This window comes from Lolium perenne, chromosome 4 (assembly GCF_019359855.2).
Source record: "Lolium perenne isolate Kyuss_39 chromosome 4, Kyuss_2.0, whole genome shotgun sequence".
Classification (NCBI taxonomy): Eukaryota; Viridiplantae; Streptophyta; class Magnoliopsida; order Poales; family Poaceae; genus Lolium; species Lolium perenne.
In genome coordinates this window covers 371,748,791-371,764,214 of record NC_067247.2, presented here as the reverse complement: position 1 = coordinate 371,764,214, position 15,424 = coordinate 371,748,791, and positions in this window count along the sequence as shown.

Sequence of the window (15,424 nt, the reverse complement as noted above, 5' to 3'; positions counted from 1 at the left end):
ATATGATGTCTCGTGAGTAGTTCGTTTAGTTCTTGAGGACATGGGTGAAGTCTAAATGTTAGTAGTGAACTATGGTTGAGTAATATTCAATGGTGTGATATTTAAGTTGTGGTGTTATTCTTCTAGTGGTGTCATGTGAACGTCGACTACATGACACTTCACCATTTATGGGCCTAGGGGAATGCATCTTGTATTCGTTTGCTAATTGCGGGGTTGCCGGAGTGACAGAAACCTAAACCCCCGTTGGTATATCGATGCAGGAGGGATCGCAGGATCTCAGAGTTTAAGGCTGTGGTTAGATTTATTCTTAATTCCTTTCTTGTAGTTGCGGATGCTTGCAAGGGGTATAATCACAAGTATGTATTAGTCCTAGGAAGGGCGGTACATTAGCATAGGTTCACCCACACAACACTTATCATAACAATGAAGATTATTTAGCCGTATGTAGCGAAAGCACTAGACTAAAATCACATGTGTCCTCGAGAACGTTTGGTCATTATAAGTAAACAAACCGGCTTGTCCTTTGTGCTAAAAAGGATTGGGCAACTCGCTGCAATTGTTACTCTCGCACTTTACTTACTCGTACTTTATTCAACTGTTACATCAAAACCCCCTGAATATTTGTCTGTGAGCATTTACAGTGAATCCTTCATCGAAACTGCTTGTCAACACCTTCTGCTCCTCGTTGGGATCGACATTCTTACTTATCGAAGATACTACGATACACCCCCTATACTTGTGGGTCATCAAGACTATTTTCTGGCGCCGTTGCCGGGGAGTGAAGCGCTATTGGTAAGGAAAACCTTTACTGTTGTGCTGATTTTATTTCTGCCTGCTTCTATAAGTCATTATGGAGAGATCTTCTCTTCAATTTTTATTTGGGAAATCTACTACTACTGCAACGGTAGTGGATGAGGCGCCAGGTGAGGAAGTGATACCATATAAAATACCTATGAAAATTATTGAACGTGTTATGGATAACCACTATGAAGGGGATGGAACTGTCCATCCCGGTGATCATTTACTGTTTTTGCATGAATTATGCGGGTTATTCAAATGTGCAGGTATTGCTATGGATGAAGTGAGGAAGAAACTATTCTCTTTATCGCTGTCTGGTAAAGCGGCGCATTGGTATAAATTACTGGATAATGGGGATTCTCTTGAATGGAATGATATTGTGACCCGGTTTTATTCTAAGTTCTATCCTCCAAGTGAAATTCACAAGGATCGGAATCGCATATATAATTTTTGGCCTCATGATGGAGAGAGTATTGCCCAAGCTTGGGGGAGATTGAAGTCTTTAATGCTCAAATGCCCCATTCATGAGCTTCCTGGTAATGTTATTATTGATAATTTCTATGCAAGACTTTCTTTTCAAGACAAGACCTTGCTGGATACTTCTTGTTCTGGATCATTTACACGCAACAAAGAAGAGTTTAAAAGGGACCTTCTTGATCGAATCCAAGAAAATACTGAAGGTTGGGAGAACGACAAGGATAGAGAATCAGGTATAATTTATGATTATAAATGCATTGAAGCTTTTATGGATACTGATAAATTTCGTAATATGAGTGCTACATATGGTCTTGATTCTCAAGTTGCTGTAAATCTTTATAAAGCTTTTGCCTCTCATTATGAATTGCCTAAGAAGAATTTTGATAAGTATCATGAACCGTATAAAGATAAAATTGATTCGTCTATTAATAAATGTGTTGTAGTTGAAACTGCTGATCATATTATTCCTGAAGCTTATATTGAAAAAACTCCTTTCCCTGCTAAAATGAAGGAGTACTCTATTATAAATAGTGCGGTTCATAAAAGTGAAAAGAAACCTGTAGAACCTGAAGAACAAATAAAAGTTGAACCTGCTGTTGCAATAATTAAAGATCTTGTGACTGAAAATGTGGAGGATGGTCATATTATTTTCTGTGAAGATGCTTCTAATATTGTTTCACATCCTAATAAACCCAAACAAGCTAGTATTCCTATGCTATCTGTTAGAATTGGTGATCATTGCTATTATGGATTATGTGATATTGGTGCAAGCGTTAGTGCTATTCCTTATGAGCTTTACACGGAGATTATGCACGAAATTGATTCTTGTGAACTTGAAGATATTGATGTGGTTATTCAGCTGGCTAATAGAGAAACTATTTCTCCAATTGGTATTGTTCGAGATGTGGAAGTTTTATGCGGTAAGATTAAATATCCTGCTGACTTTTTGGTACTTGGTTCTGCTGCTAGTGATTATTGTCCTATTATTTTCGGTAGACCTTTTCTAAATACTTGTGGAGCTATTATAGATTGCAAGAAAGAGAAAATTTTGACTAAATTTGCTGGTGAATCTTATGAGTTTAACTTCTCTAAATTTACTAAAACTCCTTATAAAGCTGACTTGCCTAGTAATGATTTTAAAATGGAGCAATGTGCATCTATTGTTCTTGTTCCTAATAATCCTTTGCAGCAACATTTGGAGGATAGCGAGAGTGAAGTTTTTAGGAAAGAAAGAGATGAGCTTGAGGAAATTTTTCTTCGCCAACCTATTCTCAAGCATGATTTACCGATGGAAGATCTGGGTACAACACCGCCACCAATGGAAGATCCTGTTTTTGATTTAAAGCCTTTGCCTGATAACCTTAAATATGCTCATATTGATGATAAGAAAATATATCCTGTTATTATTAGTTCTAAGCTTTCAGAGATTGAGGAAGAAAGGTTATTGGAAATATTGAAGGAGCACCGAGGAGCTATTGGCTACACTCTTGATGATTTGAAGGGGATTTCTCCTTCTATTTGCCAACATGCTATTAATATGGAAGATGATGCAAAGCCTGTTGTTGAACATCAGCGTCGTCTAATTCCGAAGATGAAGGAAGTGGTAAGAAATGAGGTATTACGACTTCTTGAAGCTGGTATTATATATCCTATTGCTGATAGTAGATGGGTTAGTCCTGTACATTGCGTTCCCAAGAAAGGAGGAATGACTGTTGTGCCTAATGATAATGATGAGCTCATCCCTCAAAGAGTAGTTGTAGGGTATAGAATGTGCATTGATTTTCGAAAAGTTAATAAAGTTACTAAGAAAGATCATTACCCTTTACCATTTATTGATCAAATGTTAGAAAGATTGTCTAAAAATACTCATTTTTGTTTTCTTGATGGTTATTCCGGGTTTTCACAAATTGCTGTTAAAGCTAAAGATCAAGAAAAAACCACTTTTACTTGTCCCTATGGAACTTATGCTTATAGACGCATGCCTTTTGGTTTATGTAATGCTCCTGCTACTTTTCAAAGATGCATGTCTGCTATTTTTCATGGTTTTTGTGAAAGTATTGTAGAGGTATTCATGGATGATTTTTCCGTCTATGGGAATTCATTTGATAGTTGCTTGCGAAACCTTGATAAAGTTTTGCAGAGATGTGAAGAAACTAACCTTGTTCTTAATTGGGAGAAATGCCACTTTATGGTTAATGAAGGAATTGTATTGGGACATAAAATTTCTGAGAGAGGTATTGAAGTTGATAGAGCTAAAGTTGAAGCAATTGAGAAGATGCCCTATCCGAGGGATGTTAAAGGTATTCGTAGTGTTCTTGGTCATGCTGGGTTTTATAGGAGATTTATTAAAGATTTCTCCAAGATTTCAAAGCCTCTTACTAATCTTCTTCAAAAAGACGTACCTTTTGTTTTTGATGATGATTGTAAGGAAGCTTTTGAAACTCTTAAGAAAGCCTTAACAACTGCTCCTATAGTTGAACCTCCTGATTGGAACTTACCATTTGAAATTATGTGTGATGCTAGTGATTTTCTTTGTAGGCGCTGTTCTTGGACAGCGAGTAGATAAAAAACTGAATGTTATTCATTACGCTAGTAAAACTCTTGATGCTGCTCAAAGAAATTATGCTACAACTGAAAAAGAATTATTAGCTGTAGTCTTTGCTTGTGATAAATTTAGATCTTATATTGTTGATTCAAAAGTTACTATTCATACTGATCATGCTGCAATCAGATACCTAATGACAAAGAAAGATGCTAAGCCAAGGCTTATTAGATGGGTACTTCTTTTGCAAGAATTTGATTTACATATTGTAGATAGGAAAGGTGCTGATAATCCTGTTGCTGATAATTTGTCTAGATTGGAAAATATTGCTTATGATCCTGTTCCTGTTAATGATAGTTTTCCAAATGAACAATTGGCTGTAATAAAGGTGAGCTCGCGAGACAGTCCTTGGTATGCTGATTATGCTAACTTTATTGTTTCCAAGTACTTGCCTCCAACCTTTTCAGCTCAGCAAAGGAGGAAATTCTTTTATGATTTGAGGCATTATTTCTGGGATGACCCACACTTATATAAAGAAGGAGTGGATGGTATTATGCGAAGATGTGTTCCCGAATATGAACAACATGAGATATTGAGTAAATGTCATGGTAGTGCTTATGGAGGACATCACGCCGGAGAAAGAACCGCGCAAAAGGTTCTACAATCAGGTTTTTATTGGCCAACTCTCTTCAAGGATGCGAGAAAGTTTATTTTATCTTGTGATGAATGCCAAAGGGTTGGTAATATCTCCAGACGTAATGAAATGCCAATGAATTATACTCTTGTTATTGAACCGTTTGATTGTTGGGGATTTGACTTCATGGGACCTTTTCCGTCTTCAGAAGGTAACACTCACATACTTGTTGCTGTTGATTATGTTACTAAATGGGTGGAAGCTATACCTACAAAAAGTGCTGATGGTGAGACCTCTCTAAGAATGCTTTTAGATATTATTTTTCCTAGATTTGGAGTACCTAGATATATTATGACTGATGGAGGTTCTCATTTTATTCATGGAGGTTTTAGAAAAACTCTTGCTAAGTATGGTATTAATCATAGAATTGCTTCCGCTTATCATCCTCAAACTAATGGTCAAGTAGAATTATCAAATAGAGAGATTAAATCTATTTTGGGGAAGACCGTTAATAAAACTAGAAAAAATTGGTCTAGTAAATTGAAGGATGCACTATGGGCTTATAGAACTGCTTATAAAAATCCCATGGGAATGTCACCTTATAAAATGGTTTATGGGAAAGCTTGTCATTTACCTTTAGAACTAGAGCACAAAGCTTATTGGGCTGTTAGAGAATTAAATAAAGATCCTAAACTTGCCGGTGATAAGAGGTTGTTGCAATTAAGTTCTCTAGATGAATGGAGAAGTGAAGCTTATGAAAATGCTAAACTCTTTAAAGAGAAAGTTAAAAAATGGCATGATAGAAGGATTATCAAAAGAGAATTTAATATTGGGGATAAAGTCCTATTGTATCGGTCTCGTCTCAGATTCTTTGTAGGGAAATTACTCTCGAAATGGGAAGGACCGTATGTTGTCGAGGAGGTGTATCGTTCAGGAGCAATCAAAATTAGCTCTCTCCAAGGCAATGCTACGCAAGTGGTGAATGGACAAAGACTCAAGCATTATATCTCAGGTGATTCCTATAATGTTGATGTTGATATTATTCAAGTGGAAACACCGGAGGCCTTCATCAAAGGGCAAATTGACAGTCCGCCAGAACTCAACTTTGAATAGGTAACAGTACTGGTAATGAAAAGTACGCAATTTACTTTCCGAACAATATTTTTGCTGTTTTTGGAAAATATGAAAAATTACGAGTTCGAAACGGAGTGGAAAGGACGCACGTGGGCGTGGCACCATAGGCCGGCGCGGCCAAGCCTGGGCCCGCGCCGACCTATGGTCTGGCCGCTCCGTCGCCCCTTTCCGACTCTAGTTCGATCTGGTACTTTCCTTATGTCGCGAAAATTTTTGCTATATAATCCCCCGGACCCCTGGAGGTCCGTATATCGTTTTCTCGAAGTGTTTTGTTTCGAGTTGTTTTTGCCAGGATTTGCTTCGGATCTAGAGCCATCATGTCTTCGTCGGAAACTCCGAAGGACAGCTCCAGCAAGGATGTTGGCAACTTGTACATGGAGGAGCTGAGGATGCACCCCAAGGAGTTGCTGCTCGTTGAAGGAGAACTGCAGGTCAAGGATGTCCAAGGTCCTAAAGGAGAAGGAAGCCTGGAAGACAGGATGGAGAAGCTAGAACAAGAGGTTTTCAAATACAAGAAGATGGCTGAGCGTGAGGTGGATATCTTCCACAGGATTGTGTCTGAACTCATTGCTGAACATGAGAAGGAAACTGCAAAGCTTTGGAGCGACATCCTCTCACTTCACGACACCACCAACAAGCTCCAAGCACAACTCTATGATTTTCAGAATCAGAACTGTGAGTATGAAAACAGGTTTAAATACATAAGCCGTGCTGCTAGTTTCAGGATCCCCGAGACCAAGATGTCGTTTCTTGATGGAGAGCCTCTTCCTTGGAAGTTTGATGACGGAAATTCATCACCACCATCACCAAAGGAGTAATTCATCATCGGTATTGGCATCCCCTTGGTCTGTTCCAAGCTTGGGGGAGTGCCGCGGTATCACATTATCACTACCTTTTACTTTTATTTGTCAAGTAGTGTCATATCATGAGTAGGGAAGTTATCATATAAGATGGGTTGCAGTTGGAAGTATCTCTCTTTAGTTGTCTATGTATCCCTTGGTTTGAGTTATCGTATTGGAATATTAATGAGAAGTCTTATCATTTACATTTTGCACATCTTATTTTAGTTTGCAATCTCTATTATATGATTTATCTTGTCATTAGTATTGGTATCACTTTGGGAGCATTGAATAAATCTATTTGGTTTTGGCAAACTTAGCATTGGTCAATAGCAACAACACTTTGAGGTTTAGTTAGAAAAGAGAAATACATATAGATGTTTCATTGTCTTTCTTTCTTGTTAGCTCATAGCTTATTATTCTGAAGTTAAGATTGTTTGTGCTTACAAGGAAGATGCATGATTGTTTTTATCATATGTATATTTGTTTGTTTCCCTCGACTCTTATGCTTGCTAATTAACCTTGCTAGCCAAAGACCTGTACTGAGAGGGAATACTTCTCGTGCATCCAAACCTTAACCCAAACCTATGTCATTTGTGTCCACCATACCTACCTACTACATGGTATTTTCTGCCATTCCAAGTAAATACTTTATGTGCTACCTTTAAACAATTCAAAACTTAGTATCTCTTATTTGTGTCAATGTTTCATAGCTCATGAGGAAGTATGTGGTGTTTTATCTTTCAATCTTGTTGGGCAACTTTCACCAATGGACTAGTGGCTTCATCCGCTTATCCAATAATTTTGCAAAAAGAGCTGGCAATGGGATTCCCAGTCCCAAATTAATTAAACTAAATAGACACTCCTCCATGGTATGTGATTGATGGACGGCACCCGAGGATTCGGTTAGCCATGGCTTGTGTAAGCAAAGGTTGGGGGGAGTGTCATCATCATAATAAAGTTAAGATAAAAAGGCACTCCTTCATGGTATGAGATTGTTGGCAGGCACCCGAGGATTCGGTTAGCCATGGTTTGTGAAAGAAAGGTTGGAAGGAGTGCCACACAAAATGAAGATAATATGGGAGCCGCTCTTAGGAGGTTGTTTGGCAAGGGGGTTAGAGTACCCGCTACCAGTCGTTGACAACAACAAACACCTCTCAAAATGTTACTTTTATTCTCTTTATATGATTGCAAAACTGAAAAAGCTCTAGCACATGATTTAATCCCTGCTTCCCTCTGCGAAGGGCCTGTCTTTTACTTTATGTTGAGTCAGTAAACCTATTTCCCTCCATCTCAAGCAAGCATTTGAGTAGTTGTGATCAAACCATTATATTGTGATTCGCTACATCATGTCTTTTATTCTTCCTTGTTTAGTACAAGTTTTATCTGAATGAATATACCTTTGCAAGTTATCAATGATCATGAAAAGACCATTATGATTGAGTATGCAAGTTGTGCCTTATAAACTTTAACATGAGAGCGCTGCTCAATGAGATAAATATAACCTGTTAATTGTTCTCTGACCAAGAACGAAGTTTGCCATCACCAATTATGATTTCTTATGTACCTTTACTTGTGACTACCTTATACTTGTTTCAAGATGAGTTATAAGAGGTTGTTTACTATGATGTCCTGTGTGAATGAATATGATGCTTCTTGTCCGTATTTTATTTATCGACTCTTCACTCCATAAACATGTGGTCCTGTCTATCGAGCTCAGTTTCGCTTGGGGACAAGCGAAGTCTAAGCTTGGGGGGAGTTGATACGTCCAATTTGCATCACTATTTTATATCAGAATTTGCTGTTATTCATTGATATATTTCATATTGGGACACAATACTTATGTTATTTCATCTATTTTGCATGTTTCATCATTATTGGAGGATCAAGCACCGGAGCCAGGATTCTGCTGGAAAAAGCACCGTCAGAATACAATATTTCGGAAGATCAACTGTGGGAGGAAATTATACCAAAAATCCTATTTTTCAAGATGACGAAGGAAGCCAGAAGGAGGGGCCAGGAGGACCCAGGGTGGGCCCACACCCTAGGGCGGCGCGGCCCATGCCCTGGCCGCGCCGCCATGTGGTTTGGGGGGCCCACAGCCCCTTTTGCCTCCTTTTCTTCACGAAACCCTTCGTCCCGAAAACCTAAGCCACAGAGGGTACCTCGCGAAGAGTTACAGCCACCTCTGCGGGGCGGAGAACACCAGAGAGAAAAGAGCTCTCCGGCGGGCAGGAATCCGCCGGGGAAATTCCCTCCGGGAGGGGGAAATCGACGCCATCGTCACCGTCATCGAGCTGGACATCATCACCATCACCATCATCATCATCTCCACCATCATCACCGCCATCTCCTCCGCAGCACCTCGTCACCGCTGTAGCAATTTGGGTTTGATCTTGATTGTTTGATCGGGGAAACTCTCCCGGTATCGATCTCTACTTGTTGTTGATGCTATTGAGTGAAACCATTGAACCAAGTTTATGTTCAGATTGTTATTCATCATCATATCACCTCTGATCATGTTCCATATGATGTCTCGTGAGTAGTTCGTTTAGTTCTTGAGGACATGGGTGAAGTCTAAATGTTAGTAGTGAACTATGGTTGAGTAATATTCAATGGTGTGATATTTAAGTTGTGGTGTTATTCTTCTAGTGGTGTCATGTGAACGTCGACTACATGACACTTCACCATTTATGGGCCTAGGGGAATGCATCTTGTATTCGTTTGCTAATTGCGGGGTTGCCGGAGTGACAGAAACCTAAACCCCCGTTGGTATATCGATGCAGGAGGGATCGCAGGATCTCAGAGTTTAAGGCTGTGGTTAGATTTATTCTTAATTACTTTCTTGTAGTTGCGGATGCTTGCAAGGGGTATAATCACAAGTATGTATTAGTCCTAGGAAGGGCGGTACATTAGCATAGGTTCACCCACACAACACTTATCATAACAATGAAGATTATTTAGCCGTATGTAGCGAAAGCACTAGACTAAAATCCCATGTGTCCTCGAGAACGTTTGGTCATTATAAGTAAACAAACCGGCTTGTCCTTTGTGCTAAAAAGGATTGGGCCACTCGCTGCAATTGTTACTCTCGCACTTTACTTACTTGCACTCTATTCAACTGTTACATCAAAACCCCCTGAATATTTGTCTGTGAGCATTTACAGTGAATCCTTCATCGAAACTGCTTGTCAACACCTTCTGCTCCTCGTTGGGATCGACATTCTTACTTATCGAAGATACTACGATACACCCCCTATACTTGTGGGTCATCACGCCTCCCTAGCCCGGAAACCCTCCCCAAAAAAAATCATTTCCCTCAGACCACCCACCGGAACTTCCCAAGTCCCTCTCTCCCACCTCCACGACCACCGCACCGGAACATCCCCGCCGGACTTCCCTGGCCTACCCGAGGCCTCGCGATCCTCGTCATCCGGCTGCCTGCCGGAGCCGCTTCATCGACGTCGTCATCAACCGGGCCGGATCATCCCCGCCGAACTTCGAAACCATATGCTCATCCAGCAGTCTACCGCAGTCGCTTCAGCTGCGGTTTCGTCCACCGCATCGGATCTTGCTCACCGACATCACTGTGCATGAACCGGATCTGCTTCACCGGCGCCGTGCATGATCTAAACTCTTCTACTGTCGCTTTTCTATTGCTTGGCTGCAAGTTCTTGTTTAATCTTGGGGGAACCTGTTTGTGCTAACGACGCGCCGTTACGTTTTTGCAGATGTGATGAGTAACCATGAATTGTAAAGGCCGTCTCTCCAACCCCAAGTAGCACATGTAGCGTACTTCATCACCGGATCTATCAACCCTAGGAAGATCTGTTGTGACTCCCACAGAGTGCTTCTCCTAATGTAAGTCCTTTGTTTTAGCGCCATGTTCTGGGTTCAGATGCTTGTTTGTCTGAAGCTCTTTTAGTTCATTCCTAGCTATGACCGTAACACCTTGCTATTTTCTAGTTAACTGCTAACTTTAAGAGATTGAACATTTTGGTATGCATTCCCCGCTCTGTAGATGTAGCCATGATAACTTCTATCTTGCTCAGTCGTTGTTAAAAAAATTATAGGCTGCTACTATTTTGTTCATGCCAATATTGTTCTCCCTGAACATGTTGGTTTGCATTCCCTGTACTACAGGTGATGCCATTGTTATTTCTATCTACTTCATCGTAAGCTAACAAAGTAACTGCCTGCTATTAGTTCCTGCATGCTATCGCTCTGCCATCCTGCAGTACAAATTTATTTGAACTCGTCACAGCAGCTACTTCCATCATAATTTTGTCTGCCATCTGATTCTTCGAAAGCTGCAATATTAACTTGTTTCTCTTAATTGGCATGGAGCTCACATATAGAATGGTGAACATATTGGTGTGCATTCCCTCTTCTACAAGTTCACAGGTGATCCCACTATATTCCATTTCTGGTCCATCCTAAGCCGTAGCATTAACTATCCTATATGTGTTGCTCATTACAACTTTATATCCCGAAACAAATTGATTTGTTTCTCTTATCAACAAGTTTATGAGTGATGCCAGGTGGACCCCACTCTGTAAATGGGCCAGCCCGATAACAGGAGAGTGGGTCCCACATGCCTTTTGGGCCGACCCTTTTGCCTGTTGACCGGTCAAACGAGTGCATTCGCCCCGGCCCACATGCTTAGTGGGCCGGCCCATTAAAATTTTGACCAGTCAACCTAAGAGGTTAGGCCCGGCCCATGTAACTAATGGACCAGCCCAGCTATATAGTTGACCGGTCAAACTAAGTCAGCTGGCCTGGCCCGCAAACTTAATGGGCCGGCCCGCTTAAGACGTGGCAGGCCTTGTGTGGGCCTACCATCTACCACGGGGTTTAGCCAGTTAACGCCGTTAACTGCCAGTTAACGGCGTCTGCCACGTGGCAGTTTGCATGACGTCAGCAGTCAACGGGCTCCCGGAAACACTTCTGCAACGGTCCGATTTTCCGTGGCGGAAGGGCGCCCAAGCGCGACGGACCGAAAAAAAAGTGGTAGGACTTTGCCTGACGCAGTTTCGACAACATAACCCATATCGTCGGGCTAGGCCCATGGGCGACGAAAAATACCCCTTAGCGGACGATTTTGGGACGTTGCCTATCATAACTTTTCTTGTAGTGATAAGAATTCAAAAAAAAAACCAAAGCGCATGGTCTTCTTATGTCATTTAGTAAGGCATTCAAGTTGATAAACAAGGTCTAGAAATATTTAAAACAGACGAATCATGTATCTACCCCCTAACCATAAACTTTGTCTTTTAAAGTCAAGCATGAAGAGAAGTGGTTTGGGTTTCAAACATGGAAATTTCAAAAACCTCCCAAAAGCTTCATTTTAGAGTGACTGAGAAGGATCCAGGCTTACCCTTTTCATTTTCTTGTTTTAAACTTGTTCAAATCTTGGTCAAACTTAGGATTTGACCAAGATTCAAATGGACGTAAAAATACTTAGAAGTCTAGCATGAAGAAAAATGGTTTTGGGATTCAAACATGGAAATTTAAAAACCTCCCAAAAGCTTCATTTTAGAGTGACCAAGAAGGATACAGGCTTACCTTTTCATTTTCATGTTTTAAACTTGTTTAAATCATGGTCAAAACTAGGATTTGACCAAGATTCAAATGGGTATAAAAAATAAAAAACAGACATAGCCTTTTTATGCCATATTATAATGCATGAGCATTCAAGTTGATAAACACGGTCTAGACATATTCAAAATAGAAAAATCATGTATCTACCCTGGCCCTAACCTTAAACTCTGTATTATGGAGTCAAGCATGTGAAGAGAAGTGGTTTTGGGTTTCAAACATGGAAATTTCAAATTCATGAACAAGGTCTAGGCATATTCAAAACAGAAAAAGCATGTATCTACCCACTAACCATAAAGTCGGTCGATCTTATCAAGTCTAGCATGAAGAGAGAAGTCTTATTGGTTTCAAACATGCATGCATGGAAATTTCAAGAACCTCCCAAAAGCTTCATTTTAGAGTGACTAAAAAAGATCCAGGTTTGCCCTTTCATTTTCATGTTTTAAAATTGTTTAAATCTTGGTCAAACCTGGCTAGTATTTGACCAAGATTCAAATGGGCATAAAATTCAAAAAAAAACAGAAAAATGAAAAACCAAAGCACATAGCATTCTTATGTCATATATAGTAAGCATTCAAGTTGATCAACAAGATCTAGACATATTCAAAACAGAAAAAAGCAAGTATCTACCCCCTAACCCTTAACTATGTCTTATGAAGTCAAGCATGAAGAGAAGTGGTTTTGGGTTTCAAACATGGAAATTTCAAGAACCCCCCAAAGCTTCATTTTAGAGTGACTAAGAAGGATCCATGCTTACCTTTTATTTTCATGTTTGAAACATGTTCAAATCTTGGTAAGCACATAGTTTTCTTATGTCAGGTTGATAAACAAGGTCTAGATATATTCAAACAAGAAAAATCATGTGTATCTACCCCTAACCCTAAACTCTGTCTTATGAAGTCAAGCATGCATGAAGAGAAGTGGTTTTTGGTTCCAAACATGGATATTTCAAGAACCCTCCCAAGATTTAAATTTTGGAGTGACTAAGAAGGATATATAATTAATTTTTATATTCATGATTTACATTTGTTGAAACCATGGTCAAACCTAGGATTTGACCAAGATTCAAATGGGCATAAGAATTTAAAAAAAATCAAAAAATGAAAACCAAGGCACATAGTCTTCCTATGTCATATTGTAAGCATTCTAAATTAAGTTTATTTTAGAGTGACTAAGAAGGATGCAGGCTTCCCTTTTCATTTTCATGTTTTAAACTTGTTTAAATCTTGGTCAAACCTAGGATTTGACCAAAAGATTCAGATGGGCATAACATTTCAGATAAAAATCAAAAGAATGAAACAACAAAGGACATAGCATTCTTATATGTCATATATATATAGTAAAGCATTCAAGTTGATAAACAAGGTCTAGACATATTCAAACCAGAAAATCATGTATATATCTACCCCTAACCCTAAACTCTGTCTTATGAGGTCAAGCATGCATGAAGAGAAGTGGTTTTTGGTTTCAAACATGCAAATTTCAAGAACCCTCCCAAGATTTACATTTTGGAGTGACAAAGAAGGATAGATGCTTAATTTTTATATTCATGATTTAAATTTGTTAAAACCATGGTCAAACCTAGGATTTGACCAAGATTCAAATGGGCATAAGAATTTAAAAAAAATGAAAAATGAAAAACCAAGGCACGTAGTCTTCTTATGTCATATAGTAAGCATTCAACTAAGTTGATAAACAAGGTCTAGACATATTCAAACCAGGAAAATCATGTATCTACCCCTAACCCTAGCTAAATTAAATATGTCTTAAGTCAAGCATGCATGTAGAGAAGTCGTTTTGGTTTCAAACATGGAAATTTCAAGAACATCCCAAAAGCTTCATTTTAGAGTGACTAATAAGGATCCATGATTGCCTTTTCATTTTCATGTTTTAAACTTGTTTAAATCTTGGTCAAACCTAGGATTTGACCAAGATTCAAATGGACACAAAATTTAAAAAAATCAGAAAAATGAAAACCAAAGTACATAGTCTTCTTATGTCATATCGTAAGCATTCAAGTTGATAAACAAGGTCTAGACATATTCAAACCATACAAAATCATGTATCTACCCCTAACCCTAAACTCTGTCTTATGAAGTCAAGCATGAAGAGAAGGCTTCCCTTTTCATTTTCATGTTTTATACTTGTTTAAATCTTGGTCAAACCTAGGATTTTGCCAAGATTCAAAATGTGCATCAAAATACAAAAAAATAGAAAAATTAAAAACCAAATTAAAGCACATAGTTTTCTTATGTCATATAGTAAGCATTAAAGTTGATAAACAAGGTCTAGACACATATTCAAACAAGACAAATCATGTATCTATATATACCCCTAACCCCTAGCTAAACTCTATCTTATGAAGTCAACAGCATCAAGAGAAGTGGTTTTGGGTTTCAAACATGGAAATTTCAAAAACCTCCCAAAGCTTCATTTTAGAGTGACTAATATATATAAGAAGGATCCATGCTTACCACCTTTTCATTTTCATATTTTAAACTTGTTTAAACCTGTGTCAAATTAAACCTAGGATTTGACCAAAAGATTCAAATGGGCATAAAATTAAAAAAAAACAGAAAAATGAAAAACAAAAGCATATAGTCTTCTTATGTCATATAGTAAGCATTCAAGTTGATAAACAAGGTTTGGACATATTCAAACCTAGGCAAATCATGTATCTACCCCCTAGCCCCTAAACTCTATCTTATGAAGTCAAGCATGAAGAGAAGTGGTTTTGGGTTTCAAACATGAAAATTTCAAGAACATCCCAAAAACTTCATTTTAGAGTGACTAAGAAGGATACAGGCTTACCCTTCTCATTTTCATGTTTTATACTTGTTTAAATCTTGGTCAAACCTAGGATTTGACAAAGATTCAAATGTGCATCAAAATTTAAAAAAAATCAGAAAAATTAAAAATGAAAGCACATAGTTTTCTTATGTCATATAGTAAGCATTAAAGTTGATAAACAAGGTCTAGATATATTCAAACAAGAAAGATCATGTGTATGTACCCCTAACCCTAAACTCTGTCTTATGTAGTCAAGCATGAAGAGAAGTGGTTTTGGGTTTCAAACTTGGAAATTTCAAGAACCTCCCAAAATATTCATTTTAGAGTGTCTAAGAAGGATCCATGCTTAACTTTTCATTTTCATGTTTTAAACTTGTTTACATCTTGGTCATAACTAGTATTTGACCAAGATTCAAATGGGCATAAAATTAAAAAAATGAAAAATGAAAAACCAAAGTACATAGTCTTCTCATGTCATATACTAAGCATTCAAGTTGATAAACAAGATCTAAACATATTCAAACAAGACAAATCATGTATCTACCCCCTAACCCTAAACTCTGTCTTATGAAGTCAAGCATGAAGAGAAGTGGTTTTGTGTTTCAAACATGG